This window comes from Camelus bactrianus, chromosome 14 (genome assembly GCF_048773025.1).
Source record: "Camelus bactrianus isolate YW-2024 breed Bactrian camel chromosome 14, ASM4877302v1, whole genome shotgun sequence".
NCBI classification, from domain to species: Eukaryota; Metazoa; Chordata; class Mammalia; order Artiodactyla; family Camelidae; genus Camelus; species Camelus bactrianus.
Genome location: NC_133552.1, coordinates 5,034,941 through 5,052,943, shown reverse-complemented (window position 1 = coordinate 5,052,943; position 18,003 = coordinate 5,034,941). Strand labels below are relative to the sequence as shown.

Below are 18,003 nucleotides of genomic sequence, written 5' to 3'. Positions count from 1 at the left end.
CATCAGATATAAAAATAAAATCATTCAATAGTTTAAAAGCCATAAAGATATCTATGGGGTCCTTTTATTACCATCAGTAAATACCAAAGAATTTTCACCAAGTTTCTTAACAGCCTTTACAAAACCTTTTTTTTAATGTTTTCCAATTTTACCTAATGAGTTCTGTATTACCTTAAAGGGTATCTCCAGCTAAGACCATGCTTATTTTCAAGTAAAGTTTGGGTTTAAATCAGAAATTATGGCTCTGACTTATCCTCAACCTCTTTTCCTAGATGCTCTGGTAATCACTTTTATAACTTTACCAATGAGCAAATATTTTTTAAAAGCACTTATATAATAAGAGAGTACAGGCGTCTTTGGTACCCTGCCAAGAGTACTTCTTTCCGTGTTTGTATTTAAAATAGAATGGTAGTAACATCACTTGTGTGCCTTAAATTCCTTCTGTGCACAGGCTCAGAATGAAAAAAATGGATGTAGCAAACCGCTTCACTGCTTTGCCATTATAAAGCTCAAAGGAAATAACACATTCATACTAAATTAAGACGAAGACACAGAACAAATTATCCAAAGCTGGGGGTGTAGGGGTGGGGAGGAATTCGGTTGAACTAACCTGCCAGCCCTTCTAAAACAGAGGATGTTTAACCTGGCAGCACTCGGGTGTCAAATGAGCTGCAATGGCTCAGCCCAAGCAGGTGATGCAGGCAGCAGAGAATAAGTGCTATGGTGACAGAAAAGCCAAATAAACCCTGCGCTGCCCCGAGCCCCCGCTGCAGTCACTCCCCAGTCCGCGCGGGCTCCAGAAGGCAGGCACCGGAGCCCAGCCCGCCCCCGCCGGACTGTGCAGAAGAGGATTCGCTCACCTGGGTGGGAAAGAGTCAAGAAAGATGTTCAAGAAGCCACCACTGCCCTTAACGAGACTCTCATCCCGGACCGGGTTCCCACACGCCTCCTCCTCCTCCTCCTTCACCAGCTCGAGTTTTCTATTTGGCGACAGGTTTGGACTGTGCTGACCGGCCGAGGAGGTCCGCAAAGCAGGGGAGGGCGACAAACTTGCCGCGACAAGCCAGCAGAGGTGGCGCAGGTGGCGGAGGCAGGGTCGCCCCCGCGCCCGCGCCGGCTCCTCAGCCCGGCCCCGCCGCCCGCCCACGCCCGCCGGCGCCCGCCCGCGCCCAGTGCTCACCTCGCGCCGGCGCCGCCCAGGCCGCCGCCCCCGCTCGGGGCGCGCGGTGGCCGCGGGCGGGGACCGCCGACCGAACGCCGAGGCGCTCCTCGGCTGCAGCGGCCGCCCCTCCGGCCGCCTCGCCCGGACAAAGAGAAGCGGCGGGGCGGGCGGCGGCGAAACCCGGGCCTCGGAGCGCGCCGCGCACCCCGCGCAGCCCGCGCGCCTCGTTTGCGGGGTGCGGGCGGCGGTGACAGCGGCCGGGCGGCGAGCCGGCTCGCGCGGGAGGGCGGCGCGGGGCGGAGAGGCGCGCACCCCCTCCCGACCGCCCCGAGACGCACACGCCGGGACCCGCGCCCCGCGCCCCGCAGCCCGGCCGGGGAGCCGCAGCGCCCTCTGCCGGCCGCGCGCCGTCCCGCTCCAGCTCCGGGAAGGCCTCGCTGCGCCACCGCGGTCCCAGCGCCCCGGGCGACCCCGGCGGGTGGCGTGAGGCCGAGGCGGCGGGGGCTGCGGGGCAGTGGGCTTCGAGGAGTGGGATCTTCTGTTGTCTTCCAAGGACAGAAGAGGGAGCAGCTTCAAATTTGATAGCAGCAAGAATTTGGTTTCAGCAGCAGGAATTTGGGTTCAGCCCCAGGAAGAACTTGGAGCACAGTGGGATTCCTGATGCACGAGGAGCCCAACGTTGACCTCTGGAAGATTGACCTTTGCGGAAAAAGCAGGTGTTGCTTTCTAGAATCGGATTCATGTCTGTGTTTAATAAGCACTGAATGTGCCTAACACTGATCGAGAGGTTCTAGAGAACCTCTCAGGACTAAATATAGTAAAGACTTCTCAAAGAAATGCTCCCGGCTCTCTCGAGCAGTGCACCTGTAAGGCTTGAAAAGATAAGCGAGATGGGAGAACTTCCGCCGCCTCTGGGTCAAACCGCAATGTTAATAACATTTGCCTTATAAAAATGAAATGCTAATGCTGGTCCTCGCATTCTTTACGTGTTTTTTTTTTAAGGGAAAGGGGTGTCTTTTTCCAAACTACCATGTTAAGCCATATTTTATACCTGTTCATTTTTGAAACACACTGCACTACTTGGTGAAGGGAAATCGAGCAAAAGTACCTTTTTCCGCACCACTGTCTTTTAAAATTATTCTAACAGATCTCGCTCCTCTGGAAGAATCTAGGGCAAGATTTCATAGTTTTTCCTGTCACTTTCAGGTTAAAAAAAAAAAAAAAAAAAAGTCTGATTCTCTGGTATTAAAAAGCCCAGTCCAATCCAAATTGAAACTTCGGTCTCATTCCACGTAAGCCCACCCCACTCCCCTCTCGCCAACCACCAGCTCCCAGCCGGACTCAAGCTCGGAAGCCTGCATGGGGAAGGGAAAGGCCTTTTCTGTCTTGTTTTACATCCCCGGGCTGGCTCTGCAGACGGGCTCCTCCAGGATGTAGGGCAGGGAGACCCCTGCACCAGGCCCTCCCTGGTCCTGGCTTCTGCGTCAGCTGGGTTTGACTGCGTTTTGCCTCAAATATGCACATTTTCCTCTTGTGTTTGCCCTGAAGGTCAGTCTTTCCTCCACTTTGAGACTCCTCAAATAATACAGAAATCATAAATTCTGTCCCTAAACCTAAGATAAATTCCCCCCAGGCAATTATATTTGGCGTGGCTGAAACATCGGTAGAATAAAAATGGCTGCAATCTTCTTGATGCAACACGAATTTCTAATGCCTTATGAGTCTCTTGAGAATGTGACATTAATTTAGGGCTGTAACTAAAATACTCTATATCCAAAAACATGTTCTTTGCTACCCTTTGCTTGTTTTGTGTACTTATGGTGGAATAGGCTTCAGTTACTACAGCAAAGACTACGGAGAAAGTATACAGAGATTTTAACACAATCTGTAGCATGCAAAGACTCTTCTTCAGGAAATATATATTCAAACCAGTCTCCTTAACACCCCAGACTCCTTAGTTGTATGCTACAGCGCCTAAACCCTCGTCACAGAAGCCTTGCCAGAGGCTTTTTAAGGACAATTGAGAATCGCCTAGCATTTTGCCTGGGACCTCAGAAAGGCTTTTCTCTCGAGAGCAGTGAGTATTGACCCCAAAACCAGACATGATGATAAAATGTGCACAATATCGGCACACAACTTACTTACATCCCTCCAGGCCTCCCATATCTTGACCCATTTGGTTCAAAAAAGGCTTTTTCCTCAGCATTCATTTCACCACAGGTGCTCCCTGGGCAGTGTGAGGACCACACTTACATGGTCCCCGCCTCTCAGGGAATTTACATTCTGGATAATGACAGACTCAGGTGCAAGGACCAGGGAAGAAAGAAATAGGAGGACATGATGGAAATGCAGAGAGCAGGGTCCCGACATTAGATGCCCACTGGCACCTGTATGCCTGGCTGTGCCTCCGGCTGTGGGGCTCCAAGGGAAGGGAACATGACAAGTGCCCAGGTGGAAAAGAGCTTGCTAACTCCATCTCTGTGTTCATAACTTTCCTCCCAATTTCAAGAGTTAATTTTGAGCTTTTTTTAAATTTCAGGGGTGGGGCTAGCTTTTATTTTCCCAAAATTTGAATTATTGGGTTAGAAAATATTAACTTGTTTATGACTACATGTACATATAATAAATTATATATGTGTGTAAGTGTATATATGTGTGTATATGTGTATATATTGTATACAGGTGTGTATATGCTTATATAAAATATTTGTGCAGCATATATATATATATCATATATGTGTGGCATGTGTATATATATAATATATACTGTATATATGATACATAACAGAGAGGGAAAGCGACCCAAATAAAAAGGCTACACCAATTTATACTCCTGTCATCAAGGTACAAGAAAAGCTGTTTCACTTCTCTTTTAATCTCCTTTAAAATGTTTGCAAATTTGATAACTATAAATAATATCCAATTCCCTTCCTTTTTCTTTATGTGATTTTAAATATAACATTGGCACATACAGCGGAATATAAGTAACATGTATCTATGTTATCAAACAAATAACAGATGAACCCATAACCCAGCCAATAACTTGCATCCATCAGGAGCAACTCCTTTGTCCCCTTCCTTCCTCCTCACTCCACCCCCAGGGGAACCTGTGTTCTGTATTTTATGCCCATTGTTCTCTTGCCTTTCTTTAAAAAATAAGTTTGTCACATATGCATATATAATTGAATAATGTATTTGTGAATTTGGTTTTTTCAGCCTTATAAAAAATGGCCTCATGCTTAATGGGGGTCTTCAACTTGCTGATTTCACTCAACATTATGTTTCTAAGACTTGTCTATGTTACGGCACATAATTGAAGTTCATTCATTTTTCACTGCTACGTAATGTCCATCATTTTCCTATTGGATTGTTTTCAGCCTTTTAAAAAATTATGAATCCATATGAACATCTCATAAAAGTCACCTTGTGTATCAAAAAACATTCAAGATAATGCTAAATATTTTTGCAAAGGACCAATGGAAACCCTGGCTGGACCAATGTACCTTTCCACCAGCAATATATGAGATATCTCAGTTATCCACATTCTTTCCAACACTTTCTATGGTCAGACCTCTTCCTTGGTGGCAAGCTAGTGGGTATGAAATGCCATCTTACTGGAGTCCTACTGGGTATTTCCCTGATTACTAATGCAACAGAACTCTCCTTATGGTTATGTGCCAGACATATTTTCTCTTCTGTGAAATACCAGTCCATGTCTTTTGCACATTTTTCAATTGTATTTAGTCATTTATCTTACGGATTTATAGACGTTCATTGTATATTCTGGATACTGATTCTTCACTGATTGTATTACAAATATGTTCTCCCAGTGAGGGACTTAATTTCCATTTGCTTTACGGTATTTTTTGAAGTAGTCTTAATATTTAAAATAATCAAATTTATCAACCCTTTCATTGATGAGTTTCTGTGTCGTGTTTAAGAAATTCTGAAAGATATTATCCTATATTTTTGTCCTAAAAATATCAAAGTTCTGCCTTTCACATTTTAAGTACTTAATCAATTGGAATTGATTTTTGGTGTTTGTGTGAGATGAGACTCCAACTGCAATTTCATCCATGTGAATACTCAGATGTTCCAGACCACTTACGAAGCAGGCCCTTCTCCCCTCAGTCGTCCGCAGTGCCACTTCCTTTGTGTCCCAGAGCTCCAGACACATGTGGGCTTCTTCCTGAACTGTGCACTTTGTTCTACTGGTCAGTTTGTCTCTGCCCATACCAATATCCAGTGCATAGGTGCTGCAGATTTATTATAGGTCTTTGTATCAGCTAGAGCAAGTTCATCTACCTTATGTTTCTTTAGCGCCAACCTGACAATTTCAATGAAAACTCCATTCACTTTTATTTAGAATTTGGAGAGAATAAACAACATCTTGACATTGAGTATTCCTCTCCAAATCATGAATATCATTCAGTTTTCTTGGGTGTTCTTTAATAAGATCTTATGATAGCCTGTATATAGAATTTACATGTCTTTTGTTAAAATTATTCCTGCTGTGGCAGATTGCCAATTATCTCCCAAAAATCCATTCATCTCTTCCTGGGGACACAGCTTCCCAGAGAGATTCCAGTCACGCCAGGAGGGACGGTGCAGCCTCTAGGTAGCTCCTACTGAAAGAATCACTGCTTTTCCTGGACTCAGGTTTCCCCCACGTTGTGCTGACCACAACATTGCCGAGGGAGTGGCCCAGCTTCCGTCTTTCAGATGAGTTCAGTGCTCTCAGGAATGACCTAGCAAAAAAGTGAAAGGAACCTAGGCCTCTGGGCGACCTGCTGAAGCAGAGCCGTCTGCCAGCCTAGACCAGCCACGCTGGAAACGTCTCTCTCACTTAAGGCATGCTTTTCTGGGCTATTTGTTATGTTGTGCTATCATTTTATATGCTGTTAAGAGTCTGTTAAGTAATATTTTATCTAGAATTTTTACATTGATGCTTAAGAGTGAGATTGAACTGCAATTTTCCTTTATTCTCATGTTCTTTCCTTGTTTTGATACCATAAAACGCATTAAGAATATTTCCACTCTTTCAGTCCTCTGGAGGAATTTACATAAGATGAAATGATCTGTTTCTAGAAAATGTAATTGTACTCATCCATAAAACCATCTGGATTTCATGTTTTTGTCATGAAGAACTTTCACTATTGTGTGATTTGATTTTAACACTTTATTAGTAAATAACAGTGCTATCTCAATGTAATTTTAATTTCCATTTTTATATTACCAGTGGATTGATCATCTTTCCATATGTCTATTTTTTTATTGAAGTATTGTTGATTTACAATGTTGTGTTAGTTCCTGGTGTAGAGCACAGTGATTCAGTTATACATTTATATCCATATGTCTATTAATTGTGGGTTTCCTATTTTGCAGATTGCCAATTTATTTCTTTTTCCCATTGTGATCCTTTAGATTAATTCAGGTTCCCCTTCCACTGCGGATGGAATACTATTCTCCACCCAGATGGATGGTGCTGGGCTTGGCCCTGTGGCTTGCTTTGGCCAACAGAACATTAGCAGACATGGCCTAAGCAAAAGGCTTTCATTACACTTGCTCAGGCTGGCTTATCTCCTGCAATGTTATCACCATGAGAACCAGCAGGGTAATCAATGGTCTTTGAGTGATGAGTACACCTGGAACAGCCCTGTACCCAAATTACATTCTGGAGCCAAGCCCAGTGAACTTGCAGCCTGAAGCAGAGTCACCCAGCTCAGTCTAAGTGAGGCAAATCAGGCTGACCAGCAGACTCATGAGAGAATAAATGCTGTCGCTGTAAGCCACCGAGTTAAGGGGATTTGTCATGCAGTAACATTGAGGCAATAGCTGACTAACACATCTATTTATCGATCAAGGTGTTACAGCGTTACTTACCAACTTTTGTAGTGATTAGCTTATACAAGTTTAATATATAAATACAATTAATATATATAATTAATTTTATACAAGTAGTAGCATTTGCTGTAACTTGTCCCCTCGTGCTAGAGTTTGTCTTATATTTTCATGGTGTGCCTTAATTTTACAGAGGGAAAATTCACGTTTTTAGTTAAGTTTGTACACTTTTCCTTCTGTTAATCTTATACTCCTTTTGAACCTAAACTAAGTCTTTCCCAATTCTGAAATTTAAGAATCAATTCCATTTCCTGTTTTTCTAAAACTTTAAATATATGTAATTCAGTAATCTATCTAGAATAAGAGAGGTCTATTAATCACACCTAGACCCTCTGATTTTTCCCCTGAGTTCACTGTAGTACACCTGGGAGCTCTAAAAGTGTATCCTAATGCTAATTGGAAAAATGTTTAAATTGGAAATTCATTCAGATTATATCACAGTCACCCTTAGAGCGAACGTGTTTGTTTTTGCTTTACATTTTTAATTAAATTAGCATGCCAGTTTAACTATCCCAATTACTTTGTGTTTAACCAAAAAGCTGAAATGAAGCTTTCGTTCGCTGCCCCGCTCCTCTAGAGAATTCAAACTTACCACAATCATTGAGTAATCCACATCTTTGTTCCTTATTAACTGGAATAATTGAATTGCTCCCCCATTTTTTTTTTTTTTTTTTTTTGCAATTTCCAGTTCCTGGATTATCTTATGATCCTCTTATCTGTACAAGACTGGAAAAAGGTTGCATGAATAGCACTACTGTATTGAAGGTGTCCTGCTGTGACTGAAGGGCTGTCCCTGGCGGATCCTTCCCCGATTCCCCAGGGGAGAATTGCTGCTCTTCCTCCTGAGGTCCCACAGCAGGGTGTGTATGGGACTTGCATCGCAACGTGCTTTTGTTTACATGTTTGTTCACCCCATTTAACTGTGAGTCCCCCATTGGCTGTAGCTCATTTCTAATTGTCTAGCACTCTTCTTGGTACTTGGTTCACAGAAGATGCTCACTAAAATATTGGTTGATCAACTGATTGGGAGGTTGCACTGGGTGATATTAAAGCGATGGTGAGCAGCCTAGTTTGTTAGCTTTCTTTCTCTTTCCTTTCTGTTAGACCATGACCAATACATAATTCAGGTAAGCTCTTGTACCGGGTCATTCTTTTCTCCCTCTCACTCCAGGCAGTTATTAGAGTGCCCAAACACCACATGGGAGAAAGGAAAGTGGGAATAGAAAAGATTATCCCCAGTTTTTACAACTAAGTTACCCTAGCACCGTGATATACTGGATAGAGCACTAAACTAGGGGTCAGGGGACTTAGGGTCCACGTCTAGCTCTTCCCCCAATACCCAGCTTAGAGCATGTAACTTCATCCCCCGTGATTGCAATTTTGCCGTCTGTAAATTGTAACGTACCACTGCATTGCACAATCTGTTAAATCCTTAGGACTTTAGCTCTGCACAGACCTAATCAGGATTAGAGTCATTCATCAGGCAGTCACACTGCACAGTGGAAGGATACAGGGCTTTGGAGTTAGGAGGTTGGGCATTGAGTCCAAACTCTCAGCTACTAGAGCAACAACTTTGGTCAAGTTATTTAACTTTACTGATGCTCAGCTTTCTGTGGAATCTATAATACCCCTCTTGTGAAGCTGCTGTGAACTTTAAATGAGATAACGGAGATAAAGCACGTGGCCCAGTGCTTAGCCCACAGGAGAGTCTAGACAGGAACCTCGGTTGTGTTAATCACTCCCCAGTCCCTGCACACAGAGGATACTCATCTTTCACTGATGCTCACATACACACACACACACACACAGTAGAACAGGTAAAGACAGAAATCCAATGTTAATGACTTTCACCCCATGGTTTTGGTACCATCATTGCCAAGAAGAGAGGCCATCTTAGAGGCAGTGATTTAACGGCTGAATGTTAAATTCTTGATGTCTTACAGCCATTAAAGGACTACTCCCTAGGTAATTCCCCCTACGTCCAGTGAAATGAAAAAATTGCCAGATATATGGAACTTTAAAACTGGGGTAATTAAGTTCTTTAAATCCTGGACAAAGACACCACTAAAGTGTAGGTCCATTCCAATAATTTTTTAAGTTATAAAGAATATTTCATACGCAGTAAGCAATATTACACGATGGCACAATGGAACAGAATCACCAACTGTTCAAAACGTTTTGTTTCTGCTGCACTTTACGCCTTAGATCTGGATACTAAGGTTTGAGATTGCTTGTTCTGAAACAAAACTCACCAGCCCTCAAGGCGATTCACTTTGGAATCGGTTGCTCAAACCCACAACAGTCTTCAAAACCCGGAGGAAGAACTTAGATGATTCAACCATCCTCTCGAATTGGGTTTTGAAATTCGGGTGTAATTTGGGAGCAGTTTCTTCACAGGTCTGCCCAGCAGAGGGCAACAGGACCCCGGGAAACGCAGCGAGAGTATCACCTGGCTTTGAAAACCGGCTCCGGGAGGGGCCGCTCAGAGCCGCAGCCGGCACGGGCCGGTGCCTCTCCTCCCCGCCACGAAGAGCCCCAGGGCCAGTGCAGAATGAAAAGACCGGCCCTTTGTCCAAAAGCAAGAAGAAAGCTTTTCCTTTCTTCTGCAGTCTCTCTCTCGACCTGTCCTGTTGTGTTTTATTTGCTATTTACCGTCCGCTCCCTCGGGCGCGCGGATCCTGGAAGAGGGGCGCGGACCCTCCCGGCCCCGAGCGGGGACCGCGTCCTGCGCCCTGGCCGGGTTCCTGGGCCAGCACCGGGAGCCGACCCAGGATCGTGGGGCCCTGGGACAGCACTGGGCACACACCTGACAGAGCACCGTTTACTCTCCGAGCCCAGCCAACGCTAACAACCTAGGTCCCCCTAAATCCAGACTGCGCTGTCACCTAAGTGCCATCCAGCTTCTGGAAGGAAAGGGGTAACAACTCCCCACGGTCCTGTGACCATCAAAGCGGACACCGCCGCCACCGCCGCCGCCCAATCTCCCCTCTCCTAACGCCAGCCATGTCACTTTCCTTGATGTTTCTTCCAACACCTCAAGTGTACTCTCCTTTTGGGAACTTTGTCCTTAAGATGTCCACTCCCCTGGGCTCTTCTTGCCCAGAGACTGTGGGGACCCCCTCCCTCCCTGCAATCACTCAGAACTCCGTTCAGATGTCACCTTCTCGAGGAGGCCTTCCCCAGCTAAAATAGCGTCCCCCTCCGGGACCGTAAACCACCTTTGTTTTTCCTCAGAGCACTTACTTCTGACCCCTGACGTATGGTGTCAATTAGCCTGCTCCTGGTGGGTCTGCACGTACTAGAATATCCACACAAGCAGGAATTTTTGTGGAGCTTTTGGTCCATGACTCTATCCCCAGCTCATGGAATGGTGCCTAGCATGTGTAAACACTCAGATGCTGAAATAAGAATATGTCTTGACAACCCACTGATGAGACAAAAATAAAGAGCAAAGAACCACCAGGGCAGGGCCTGCAGGGTGTATCTGTCAGATCAGTAGATGGGATGGAAAGGAAGAACCCTTTTCCAGTACGCAGACTTGCTTTGAAAGCAGAATGCTGACTTTGCTTAGGACCATCGTATTTCCCCATCGCCTAGCCTGTGATGCTTTTACAGTATCCTCGGAGAGTGACGGCTCCACTCCTTTTATAGGTGAAATAAATAAAGCCTAGAGAAGTAAAGAATCGTACTTAAGGTCACACAGCTCCCCGTGGCAGAGCGAACCAAGAAGACCAGAACCCAAGCAAGCCTGACTTTTATCCTCGTACACTTTTCGAGATCATACTGTTCCAAACATGTGGTCTGCAAACTGAGCTTTTCATTCTACCCCAGGGTCAGGAGGACAGACCTAGTGGCCTGGCCTTTGGGGAGTTTATTCAGCTTGTTTGCAGAGATCAGTCAGCTTTGCTTTGGATTCAGTTTAGGGCCAATGCACCCATAATTCTTTATTAAGAAGCCCAAGCTTATGATGGTTCTGAGCAATTGCATATTGAATGTCAAGAGAAAAGATAGGGGAGTGCATTGTGTGTTGTGAAATATTGCAACAGACAGGCGTGTTCCAAGGTATGTGATTCTAAGCGTTTGCTTCCTGGATGATCATTGATCTCTGGTTCCCGAGGAGTTCATTGTCTAGCCCTGAGCACGGCACCGGTTCCAGCCCATATACTGCACTAATTAGCCACAACTACATTTCACATGAGGCTTTCCTTTGTGGTGAACTTTAATATTCAGCAGAACAGACATTCTTACTCCTTTGATTGTGTTTTTCTAATTAAATTGCAAATTGTAATTGCTTCCTACTCTGGAAAGATCTTAAACTTCATCATTGAGTTCCTATGCTCACATATTATCTTTATTTTTCAGGCCTTGCCACAACCAAATAACCAAATACCTTACCCCATAGATAACTTTTGGATAAATATAAAATCTCCTGTTTGACCGTAATCCTCACAACATGGTTCTCTAACAGTGTCTGATGTATAATTATCACAAAAGGGACAGGAATAATACATGTCAGTGTGAAAAGACAAACTGAAATCTATCATACCCTTATTTATGAACCACTGTGTTTCTCATTTCCTGATCTTTAAAATGGAAGAAATTCAATCTAACTCTGCTCTACTTAAAGAAAGCTTATGAGTATTAATTAACACTCTTGGAAAAAACAAAAATATTATAGAACAAATCTTAGCAAGCAAAGGTACCATGTTAATAATAATATTGCTGAGGGGAGGATAAAGCTCAGTGGTAGAGAGGGTCCTTAGCATGCACAAGGTCCTGGGTTCAATCCCCAGTACCGCCATTAAAAATAATAATAATATTGTTTACAACATAGCTGTATCACAGCAAGTTGATAAAGATGGTGAGATTTGTAGAACACAAAATTTTAAAACTAGAAGAGACCCCAAAGGTGATCAGAATAAGCAAAAGTGCAGAAACAGCAAGTTTGAGACACTCTATTGTAAAATTCTCCTTTGATGGACTAAAGTATGCTTAAAGGGGGAGTGAAACCTCCTATTTAACTCATTTAGAATACAGCCCGACAGTGAGACACTGATTTCTCTTTTAGGGGCTCCAGACTATTTATAGCTGCTGCTTTAGATTGTCGGTGCCCTTCTCAAAATGACTACACTTAGAGCCTCAATCCTATTCTCACCACTAGAGGGCGCTGTGGGGCTGGCACCACCTTGAAACCCAGGTGGATCTGATTCATGTAAACCAAAATCACGTCCGTTTCTGGAACACTTGCAGAAGCTAAAATCCCTAGGCTTCTCATAAATTCCTTTAAACCAGGACACAGCTGCTCTTTTGTCCACTCAGCATCCATTTCTCCTGCTTCAGCAACAGCACCCCAAGTTTGCTTTGGAGAGTTACTACTCCAAGCGTTGGAGAGAATCTTGGAGGCGCTGTCAATCCAGATGGCCTGCCCCTCCTCCCCTGGTCGAGAGGAGGGCACGTGAGTCAAGCTAGACCAACCAGCTGCCCTCTCTCCAGCATCTTGCCCCTGAAGGAGTTACCGCAGGAGCCGATGGGTTCAAGGGGTGGTGTTGGAAAGATACCGTCCGCAGGCCCTTTCAGTTTCCTAGGTCCTCAAAGTTATTCTGGTTTGAGAGCCTCCAGATCTTGATTCCTCAGCCTTTCCTTCGATTCTCTGCAGCTTCAGAGTAAACCCCTTCTTTTGCGTTTTGTTAAAACTAAGTCAGCTTCTGTTACTAGTAACCAAAATCTCTACCTGGCCCCTGGCCTCCATGATGTTTTCTGGTTTGTTTCTTTGTGTGTTTTCTGCCCCTCTTCGTCTTCTATCAGAAAAACAAGCCTGTCTGCCCTGTCCACTGCTGGCTCTCTAGAACCAAGAGTTGTGTCTGTAACATGGGATGCTCTCAAGAAATACATATTGGATACGTGACTGATAGACAATCCCCTAAATAATCTGTTTGTCAAATCCAAGTACATTCTGACGATAAACCAAAGAAACGAGTTTTTTTTTAGTATGCTCCTTTATAAACATGAACTCATAAAAGGGGGTAGGGTGAGGAGTCTCTAGGAGAGGACAGAAGACCTGATCCTCAGTAACTAAGTGTGAGTCCTGTTTCCTGCCAAATTAGCCTCAGAATCAAGTATTTGGGCAAAGGGTGGGGAGGACCTTGTGACAGAGTGGATGGTTTAATGCCCTCTGTCTCGGAGGAAGGGGCCCTGGAGAGGGACTGCAGCTGTTGTAGCCACAGTCGCATCCCCCTCTCCCCAGCCCCACAAGCCAGGGAGAGAAGCAGGCAGCTGGGCGCCACGGTCCCTGAGGGAAGGACTGTGCGTTTCTGCACTTGCTGTGGGATCCACTCTGAATTTCATGTGGGCCTAAGACTGGTCTCCGTTTCAAAAGAGTGAGAGGAAGCAGGAAGAAAGGGAAGAGTTGTGCCAGTAGGATTACTGTGGCCAGTGTTTGCCTGCAAAGATAATTAGTTGAATACTGAAGATGTAGGCACAAGGAGATGCTCACAGACTCCCCACCCCCAGATATGACATAAACAAAATTTGAATTATTCGTGCTTTGGAGGCCATGAATAACTACAGAGAAGCACAGAGTAAAAGCCGTGTGTGGCAGAGGAAGTGTCAGCTGGCCCTTACACCTCCCAGCGGCCTTACCAGAGATGCTCATTAGCTGGCTCAGGCGAAGTGAACGTCTGCTGGGAGCAAGACCAGACGCTGACAGTGCTAAGTGATTTGCATGCATATTCTGATGTGATTGCACAATCTCCTGGGGTGGATACCACTATAATCTCCCATCTACAGATCAGGAAAGTGAAGTTTAGCGAGGTTAACAACTTGCTCAAGGCCATACAGCCAGCAAGATTTCAACCGGATGGCAAGAGATGCTAGTCTGGAGAGAGGGAAATAGGATAAAGGAGAGAGACCAGGGAGATCCGGGTATCAGCGCCCACAGTGGGTGTGAGGGAGACGTTTCAGGAAAAGATTAGGCGAGGAGAAAACCGGGACGGGGGTGGGGGGGTCGAGTACTCCGACTGCCCCCTTTCGTCGGGGCCTGGGTGTGTGCTGAGCCCTCCCAGGGGGCGGGGCGCCCCTCGTTTCCCACCCCCTCCCTCGCTGTCCTGCTGCTTCCAAACTTTTCCTCGCCCACCCTCACCCAGCAACCCTGCCATCCCTTTGTAGCAGATTAATCTGAGAAATTCACAGGTGTGACTTCCGCTGGTGTCTCCCTGAAAAGTAAGTGTTTTTCTCACCCTCCTCTCAGAAAGCAAGGACAGCTTTGAGGCCTGGAAACTTGAGTTTACTCTTGACCCAGAGAAGAAAGAACAGGTCTTTGGAGGTGCCCTAAGTTTTGAGGGAGAGGGGGTGTGACCCCTCCAGCCCCAGGAAGAGTAGAATCCTCTAAAGAGAGGGTCTCAACATGCTGTCCCCTGGGTGTCCCCAAGACCCTTATCGTGGACTCAGGAGGTCAAAACCGTTTTCATAATAACACAATTTGATTTGCCCTCTTCCCATTCACCCTCTCGCCAGGGAACGGTGTACATGCAGTTGTTCAGGGCATCCCTCGTGTGATGGCGCAGCAGGCTGAGTGCAGAAGCAGAGACGGGAATCCAGCTGTCTTCTTTTAAGCCAGACATTAAAGTGATTTACAAAATGCAAGACACTACCACTCTTCTCATTCATATATTTTTTTTGTTTTGGAAAATATATTAATTTTACACAAAAAGATGTTACTTAGATGAATGTGTAATGGGCTTCTTAACATATTAAAATGAATTAATAAAGCTTCTCAACATTTCTCAGCTGCACTTTCAGACACGGTGAATTCTGACAGATACGAGCCACACGCACACAGCTCCTCAGAGTGGTCGGTACAGTGTAAACCAAACGTGGTGCCCCTACCTCCTAGGTGACTACCTGGCCTCTCACTCTTCAGAGAAAATAAAAAACCCTAGAAATGAGTCTTGTAAACTTTTTTTGGCCTCTCCTAAAAACTAAGCTCCGTTCATTTCCACCGCCTTTTCTCTGTGACGGCAGGAGAGGGCACAATGTGTCTGCGGCCCTCACGTCTTTCCTCAGTTCCCCACTCTCTGCACCCATCCCCCAGGCCTGCAGCTCCACACCCCCAGCATGCGGCTCCTCCACACCCGAAGAGAAAGAGGGAGACAGGAAACCTGTCCCCAGCCCTGCCCTCCCCGCATCCTTTGTCACTTGTCTCTGCTCTCTCTCCTCCTGTCCACTCTTCGATAAATCATGATCCGGCTGAAAACCAACAGAGGCCTGTATCAATTAGAAATCTTCATTTTTAAGTAACAGAAACCAACTCTGACTGCCTTCAACGGAAAAGACTCAATAAGAAAAAAATAGAGCAGGAATCACCAGGAACATTTCCTCATTGTTGTACCTTTGACACAGAAGTGGTACCCGGGTGGCAAGTGCGATCTTGTGAGGGAGGGGATGTGACAGGAGCTGCAGAAGACGGGCCCTGACATGCCCACCAAGGCCACAGCTGCCTCTCCGAGCCCCGAGACGTGGTGAACCACTGCTTCCAGCCTGCCTCACACAGCGCTCTATTCCTTGAAGCCCAAACCATTCCTAACTGACACAGTGCTATTCCTTCTGCCTGGACACTGCCCTCTCCCTCTACATTCTGCTAACTCCTCTGAGGTCCTCCTGAATCAGGAAGCCTTCCCTGACCGCCTGAGCCCACACCCGAGCACACCTCCCACGAATCTTCTCAGAACCTTAGAATGTGACTGTGTGTGGATTATGAGGCCTTTGTAGAGGTGATTAAGGTTAAATGAACGCATGTGGGTGGGCCCCAATTCAATATGATGGTGTCCTTGTAGGAAGGGGAACTCTGGACGCAGACACACAAAGAGAGAAGACCACGTGAAGACACCAGAAGGCAACGGTCACCTGCAAGCCAAGGAAACCAACCCTTCAGAAGAAACCAATCCTGCTGACACCTTGATCTTGGACTTCCAGCCTCCAGAATTGAGACAATAAATGTGTGATGTTTAAGCTCCCCTAGTCTGTGGCACTCCGTTTTGGCAGCCCTAGTGAACTAACGGACTAGCCAGAATGGCCAAGCTGATGGGCATCCCTCCTGATGAGGTTACCTTACATAAGCCTCCATCTTAGCTGAATGGAGAGAGTCTAGCGGCCTCTGGGAAGCAAACAGCCGCGTGAGGACCGCCCACAGAGAGGGCCACGTGGCGGGGACCTGCGGGCACCTCTAGGAGCTGAAGGTGGCCTCCGGCCAAAAGCAAGCAAGAAGCCAGGACCCTCCGTTCTCTAATTGCAAGGAAGTGAATTCTATGACAACCATGGCAACTTGGAAGAGAACTTTGAACTCCAGATGAGAACACAGCCTGGCTGATGGCTTGATTACAGCCTCGGGGAGCACAAGACCCTGCTAAGTCGAGGCTGGACTCCAGACCCACGGAAACAGTTAGATAATGAATGTGTGTTGTTTTAAGCTGCAGAGTTCGTGGTGATGTGACACACAGCTTGGAAAACGACTACATGCTGAATATGGGGTCCCTGTTTCCTGGTAGGGAGAAGGGTGATGTCCGTGACTCCAAGCTAGGAATGTGCACTGGAAATTCGAGAGTTACACTGAACCTGAGAGCAGAGAAAGGAGAATGGGAAACACGCAGACCCCACCCCCCAAACACACTTGTCTCTCAAGGCTTGATGTAGTAAACAACTACTAGTATAGTTTAACTTGAGGAACACTAAGAAGCTGTTGGGCCAAAAATATTTGTCCTACCCACATGTCCACATCTAAGACGTCCACCTGCGGGGGTGGGGATCTCTATGCAAGAAGGAGCATTTGGAGCCTTGCCTGAGCCCCACCTCAGCCCCGCCAAATCCACATCTGCGTTTTTATCAAGGATATCCAGGTGCTTCTGATACTTGGATCTGAGAACTACCCTTTGGGGAACACTGCCTTACACATGCACATGGCAACTGGAATGATGTGATCAACCACTCGGAGACTTAATTTATTTGAATGATCTTGGGTAGAAAGCCGCCCTTTCCCATCTCCGTCTGTGGGCCTGTCCGGGAGCTGCGTCTGGCTCCACGTCCCCCGCCAGGACTTGTGGCCAGGCCTTCAGGCTGCAGCCCGGCCTGCTGCAAACCTCTGCCCAGGCAGGTCCACACGGTGCCCGCACTGGCACTCCTCTGGCCGATGTCTGGGCTCCTCGCCGGATTCCCGGTGCTCAGAAGCACCACGCCCACCACACGCAGACCAGTCCCTCCAGCTCTGTAAGCAGAAGCCCCATGCCGTAAGCAGAACCTGAGATACTGCCCCGTAGAAGGTCTGGGCGTCTGGGGTGAGCATGGGGAGTCTGGGAGGGCCGGGCATTGGGAACAGCTCTCTGACCTCTCAGGTCACCTCTGAGGGCCTTGCCCTGCCACTGACCTGCTTTCATCATAGCTCCTCCTCAGATCTGCATTATTTATATCATCACCATTGCCCCCCTACCGGCAGCCAGTGCGGCCCTGAAGGGGCTGTCCCAGGATGCCAAGTGCTAGGGCCTCATTCCATCCAGACTCCGCTTCATCCTGCCCTCGCCTTCCCTGCTGTGTCTGTGTGCCAGGTGTTGGACCAGTGGTCTCTGGAGGGGTATCAGGTCCAAATGGCCACTGTCTTTAGTGCATCAAACTGACGCACCAGAAATCCCATCAACACCCTCTGACTAACTGCACAGACAGGGCTGACAATGAGCACCCCATTGTCTGCTCCACTTTTCACCCAGAAAAATGGAAACTGCTCCAAGTCAACCAAGCAACCCCAGCTGGGGCCCCAGCTTCTCCTCATGGACCCCTCCCCAGTCAGTTGGTTTGTCTGTAGTCCTACCTACTTCCCTCTTCCTCTGACCGGACTGTGAGGAGATGGGAGGCCAGAGAGGGGATGGGAGAACCCCGAGAGGGCGCCACCGACACTA

General features: G+C 46.6%; 1 protein-coding gene across 3 annotated transcripts in view; it reads right to left on the bottom strand.

Moving 5' to 3' along the window:
- MTUS2 (microtubule associated scaffold protein 2) overlaps window positions 1-2,142 on the bottom strand; it is a 410,974-nt gene extending 408,832 nt beyond the window's left edge. Inside the window, exon 1 of one of the 3 annotated variants that reach the window (XM_074377989.1) lies at window positions 1,181-2,142. The gene's annotated coding sequence lies outside the window, so the exon portion shown is untranslated. The other 2 variants (XM_074377988.1, XM_074377990.1) reach the window with 2 other exon arrangements.
- Between the last annotated feature and the right edge of the window lie 15,861 nt (window positions 2,143-18,003).